At 36.9% G+C, this 5,435-nt stretch overlaps 1 non-coding gene across 1 annotated transcript; it reads left to right on the forward strand.

Annotated features, from left to right (window-relative positions):
• The first annotated feature begins 5,065 nt into the window (after positions 1–5,065).
• On the forward strand, positions 5,066–5,184 carry LOC145678019 (5S ribosomal RNA). Its single transcript, XR_014130163.1, has one exon. It is a non-coding gene; the product is annotated as a 5S ribosomal RNA (ribosomal RNA).
• The last annotated feature ends 251 nt before the right edge of the window (positions 5,185–5,435 follow it).

The following is a 5,435-nucleotide window of genomic DNA, read 5'->3' on the forward strand; positions in this document are numbered from 1 at the left end:
ATATGTAGGACACTTCTCCTTTGTACATCAATTATTATTATTAGTTCAACTTGTTTACAAGTTAAATGAAAAGAATAGTCGTTATCGTGTGATGATTGTGCTCATTAGGCTAAAGAAGACTCGTGATAAGAAAGAAAAGAAGAACGGTGCTCAAGTTTCGTCACAGCATATTCTCAAAAATTTACAGGCAAAATTCAGTGTTCTGCATGAAAAGGCATATTTGTACGAAAAAAAAAAAAAATTCTGCAGACGACAGAATTAAATAAAGTAATACACATGTATTTTAGAGTTACTGGTGTAAAATCATTACAAGTGCTTTGCCAGGTGGCCAATAAAAAGCACGAATACTATTTAAGGGAGCCAAAACAGGAGAAAGCTGGGGGCCTGAGCGATAGCAAGAATGTGCGTCCAAAGTGAACAGGAGCGAAGGCGACGCGGGTATACGTATAAGCAAGGGTAGTGGAAACCAGTTAGTTTTCGAGTTTCAATAGCACTTGTCATGCATCCATACTAGTAGCGCCCCGCTTGTAAACATTAAGTACACTATGCAAGAATACACCGCCGGTGGAAAATAGTACCTAATACAGTTATCTTTCATATATACTGACTTATTTTACAGTAGTAACCCAACACTAGTAAACGTAAAATAAAAGTGTATAACTTTATATTTAATTCTATCGCCTGGCTTAGTTTTTCACCTGTAAGATGTACTTATTTAGAGCAAGTTTCTTAACTAGCAAATTAAACCGAGAACCACAGCAACCCTTATGATGTACTTTTCTTTGAGTGGTGTTCTCTGTCTATTCAATAACATTTTCTCAGTTTAATGCTAGCAAAAAACAAAACAAAATCAAAGTGTTTCTATATAAATTTAGTTCACCGTGTTGTAATATCACATGGAATTGAAAAACGAATAGTCGAACCTCTGCTATCTCGATCAAACTTCTCAGGATGATATACTGACTTACCGCAGAAGTTCGACTGAATACGTTTCTCAGTTCCATGGGAGAACCTGGAGAAGCAAAAGCCTGCGCAACGGAAAATACTAAATAAACTTGTAGAGCAGGTCAAGATGTATCATCATGCCAAGTTTCATTCAGATCAGAGAAGTTTGGCTGCAGCCATTTTCATTACAAAGCACAAAATGGATGGTCCCTAACCTCGAGAATCTTCACAATTGTCGACGAGTTGAACTGCACTCATCTGATCAAAATCAAACTTAAAATGGCAGTTCACTTTCAACTGTTAAATAATATGATATGCAGGCTTCTGCTTTCCTAGTTACAGTCTATCCACTGTGGTATGCATATTAGTAGAAATGTGAGAGTGCATATTTATTAAAGATTTGCTTCAAAAAGCGATGAAAGACATAGGCATTCCCGCGGGCGGTGATAACAAGATGCCGGAAAACGAACAAGCAGAAAGAATATGGGCTGAAGAAGTGTAAACGACGACGCGGCGGCCCGTAAAGGTGTTGCCGTCCTATTAAATGAATAATATCAAAAGAAAGAAAAAAAAAGTAAAAAATTTCGCGCTCGTAATCAAGACAGAAAGCAACTAAAGGAAATCTTTGTTTTACGTCCCACGTTATGCCGCTTAGGCTAAAAGAGGCGCTGATTATGAGAAATGATTGAAATGGTGGTGGAATGAAGAAAGTGGGAGGAAACGGGAGAACCCCGCGGTAACCCACCGCACATAGTTTTTGTCCACCATAAAGTTAACTTGGCGGGGGCTCAAGACAGAAAGACGGTTGGAAAAACAAATAAACGATGTTCCATCCCGTAAAAATGTTGGCGACCTATGAAATCAATATTTTTTCTTAAAGAAAAAAAAAAGAATTAAAAAGAGAAAAAAAGGTCAAAATTTCGCGCTCGCTTCGCTCGCGATCAGCAGAGAAAAGAGGACGTGACGCACCCCTAAAAGTGTTGGCGACCGATTGAATAAATATTGTGGGTAAAAAAAAAAAAAAAAAAGTCAAAAATTTCGCGCTCGCTTCGCTCGCGATCAGCACAGAAAGAAGGACGTGACGCGCCCCTAAAGGTGTTGGCAACCGATTCAATACATATTGTCGGTAAAAAAAAAAAAAAAAAAAAACGCTCGCTTCGCTCGCGATCGACATGAAAAAGGCAACGACGTGACGCCCCGTAAAATTGTCGGCGACCTATTCAATCAATATATTCGGTTGAAAAACAAAGTCAAAAGTTTCCCAATCGCTTCCCTGCCGATCGACATAAAAAAAAAGGCAACCCCTTCACCTCTCCTTATGCATTCATCAGTAAACATACAACCATAGATCACAATACCACTCACATCACCTATCAGTTCTCCACGTCCATCAAGATCCAATCATCGCCCTGGCCCTTTATGATGATACACAACATTACATGTTATTGTGTGCATTGCCCCGCGTTACAATACATGACCAAAAAAAAAAGAGAAAAAGAGCTGCACTGCCTTCAGTGTAGACATGTTCGTATTCGTAGAAAATGATTTTAGGTACACGATAGTACAGTAATCTATCTTCACATGCTTCAGATGTGAACGATACCTACACATGAAGAGGGCTCCCGAGGTTTCCTTTTCCAATAGGATGGAGCTCCACCACACTTGCAGAATGACGAGAAGTTATGTTAATAAATATATCCCAGAGTGTTTCGTAACTCGCCCTTGGTCCTAATGATGAAGCGTTCTTCAGATGGCCCCGATGTCTCCACACATGATACTATGCGACTTCTTTTCACGAGGCACTCAAAGATCACGTTTGTGTCCTAACATTCTCTGCAGATATGACACAGCTGCGATAGCGGATCACAGAAGCCTTTCCTCTCCTTACAAGAGACGTGTTCATTCGAGCATGGGAGTAATTCGACTATCGATCAAATATCTCCCGTGTCACGATAGTAGTCACTTTCAATTCTTCTAACGAAGGTAAGAAAAAATGCTATACAAACTTCCTTTCGGTATATAAAGGATTAGGGGCCCAGAGAATATTTTCTTTCAAGAGGATACATTCTTTTTCGAACACCCTGTATATAGATCCTCTAATTATAACTGCAAACAAAATGTTGATTTTGCAATTGCTTCCATGAGAGAAAATTCTGTGCACTTTCTTTCTGAAGGGCCGGGCCTAAACGTTTTCCTTAATCATTAAATTTAGTAGTTATCTACAATTACATAGTTTTCCATTGTTCTCAAAATAAAGATTTTTCTCTATGAATTGTTGAATGTTGCTAGGGATATTGAAGTAATTCTTTTTAGTGTTTTTTTCTTTACAATAATGTACTGAACGCCTGCATTAAGGAAGTTCGTGTGTCCATCTTGCAAAATGTTTCGTCTTTTTTCATGCCCACTAAGATAAATATTCATTTTGCTCTTTTCTCCGTATGCAAACCACATTTCTTAAAGGCAACATTTTCATACAAATGTAGTACTAAAAACTTCTAATTGGCAACATCTGGGCTGCGAAGAGGAAAAAGAAAGAAATCTCGTACGTATTCGCGCGCAATTCGGAATTAGCCAATGAAAAGCACAAAAGCGGCCACCATCTCTCTCTCTTTCTTATTAACGGTTTTGTACTTTCTGCAGTTCTATCAGTGCTGCTAACCTCTTACTATATCATTGAATATGTATGTTATATATATATATATATATATATATATATATATATATATATATATATATATATATATATATATATATTTTACAAAAAATCATACTACTACGGAATAATATTAAATGCCTGTAAACCCTCATTTCTGTTTGCACTTTCTGTTACACTACCTTCCCCGAACTTCTTTCAAGTTATTAAGTGCAGAACGGGGAGTTATACATATTTACTTGCGCTTTCACAATATCTGCACATTGTGTAATAATAGGAGACGTATAAAATAAAACTATATACTAATACGTATATATATATATATATATATATATATATACAGTACACATTCCACTATCCGAGGCTTTCCTTTTCTTTTCTTGCTGACGATAAATTACGCTCTTAGAAATGTTGTCTGAAAACAATAAGAATATGTGCAAAAAATACAATCAGAGGTAGAGGTCTTTAACAGGAACTAAGCAAGGGAGTTGAAAAATTTTTTATGCATGTAAAAAATATAGACATGAACCAACTTGTGAAATAAAAAGACCAGAAAACTACTCTTTCTAAATTATGTGTAAACTTTTTACCGAAAACGAAAGTTGCACGAAAGACTTTTTGTCCCTTTTTTGGCCTCCGGTGCTTGGGGTCCCTGGTTCAATCCCAGCTCGTGCCGTGTGAACTTTGTCGTGCATAAAGACCGTGCTCATGGGTTTTCTCGGGTTTCTCCCGTTTCCTCCCACTTTCTTCATTCAGTACTCATCATCACCGTCTCCTTTAGCGTAACCGGTATAAGTATGCGACGTAAATCTAAAGATTTCATTTCATTTCCCTTTTCTGCTCATACTGCTGATTATGCGCGATTATGCCAACATCCAACTCCGCGGATAATCGTGCGATTACTGTATATACAACTAATACAGATACGTAATTACATTATCAGTTACAGTATCGGTTTTTATTTACTAATTTGCCTCACTTTATTTGCATCCCTGCAGTAAATAATTCTTATCGATAATAGTTAAAATGTATATTACATTTTAGTGCTTCACGACTGAATGATCATCTGCCTTACGTTATCTCGCAGCTGAAGAGGATGCTACACTGAAAACTACCTTGCGTTATAAAGGGTAAGTGAAACATATCTTAAAAATATCTTTCATACATTTCATTGTGTACATTAAAGAATGTAAGTTTGCCTTTTTCCTGTAATCAATACTTAATAAAGGATTTATTTTTATTTATTTATATACAATTTCATACGTGGTTCGTGATAGTAAACTCGATAGGACATAGTGGCACTATGAACATCCGAATCACTCATCATTCGAACATTCAAATATTTATTCGAATATTAGTATATTCCAAGTAATGTTAACGACGTTAATATGCTTGCCTTTATAGTTAATAATGTCAATTCTTACTTAAAACATACTTCCTTAACAGGACATTGAAGAAAAGGTAGTTGCCAACGGCCATACCATGCTGAATATACCGGTTCTCGTCCGATCACCGAAGTCAAGCAGCATCGGGCCTGGTCAGTACTTGGATGGGTGACCGCCTGGGAACACCAGGTGCTGTTGGCATCTCTTTTTCAAATTTCATTATCCTTCAAGTACGAAAATACTAGAAACATTAATTTTATAGTACTTTCAAGAGATAATTTATCAACATTATTTCATAGCGATTAATCGATATTCTAAGCGTTATACCCACTATTTCTTACACTAACAGCCTGTTTATTTGCACGGCACATTAAAATAACCTGATTTCCGATCCGTGTGCACCTACTACTATACTTAACACGGAATGTATTACCACTTTTTAAAAGTAAATT

This window comes from Thermobia domestica, unplaced genomic scaffold (assembly GCF_964235325.1).
Source record: "Thermobia domestica unplaced genomic scaffold, izTheDome1.hap1.1 HAP1_SCAFFOLD_1716, whole genome shotgun sequence".
In the NCBI taxonomy this organism is placed as follows: domain Eukaryota; kingdom Metazoa; phylum Arthropoda; class Insecta; order Zygentoma; family Lepismatidae; genus Thermobia; species Thermobia domestica.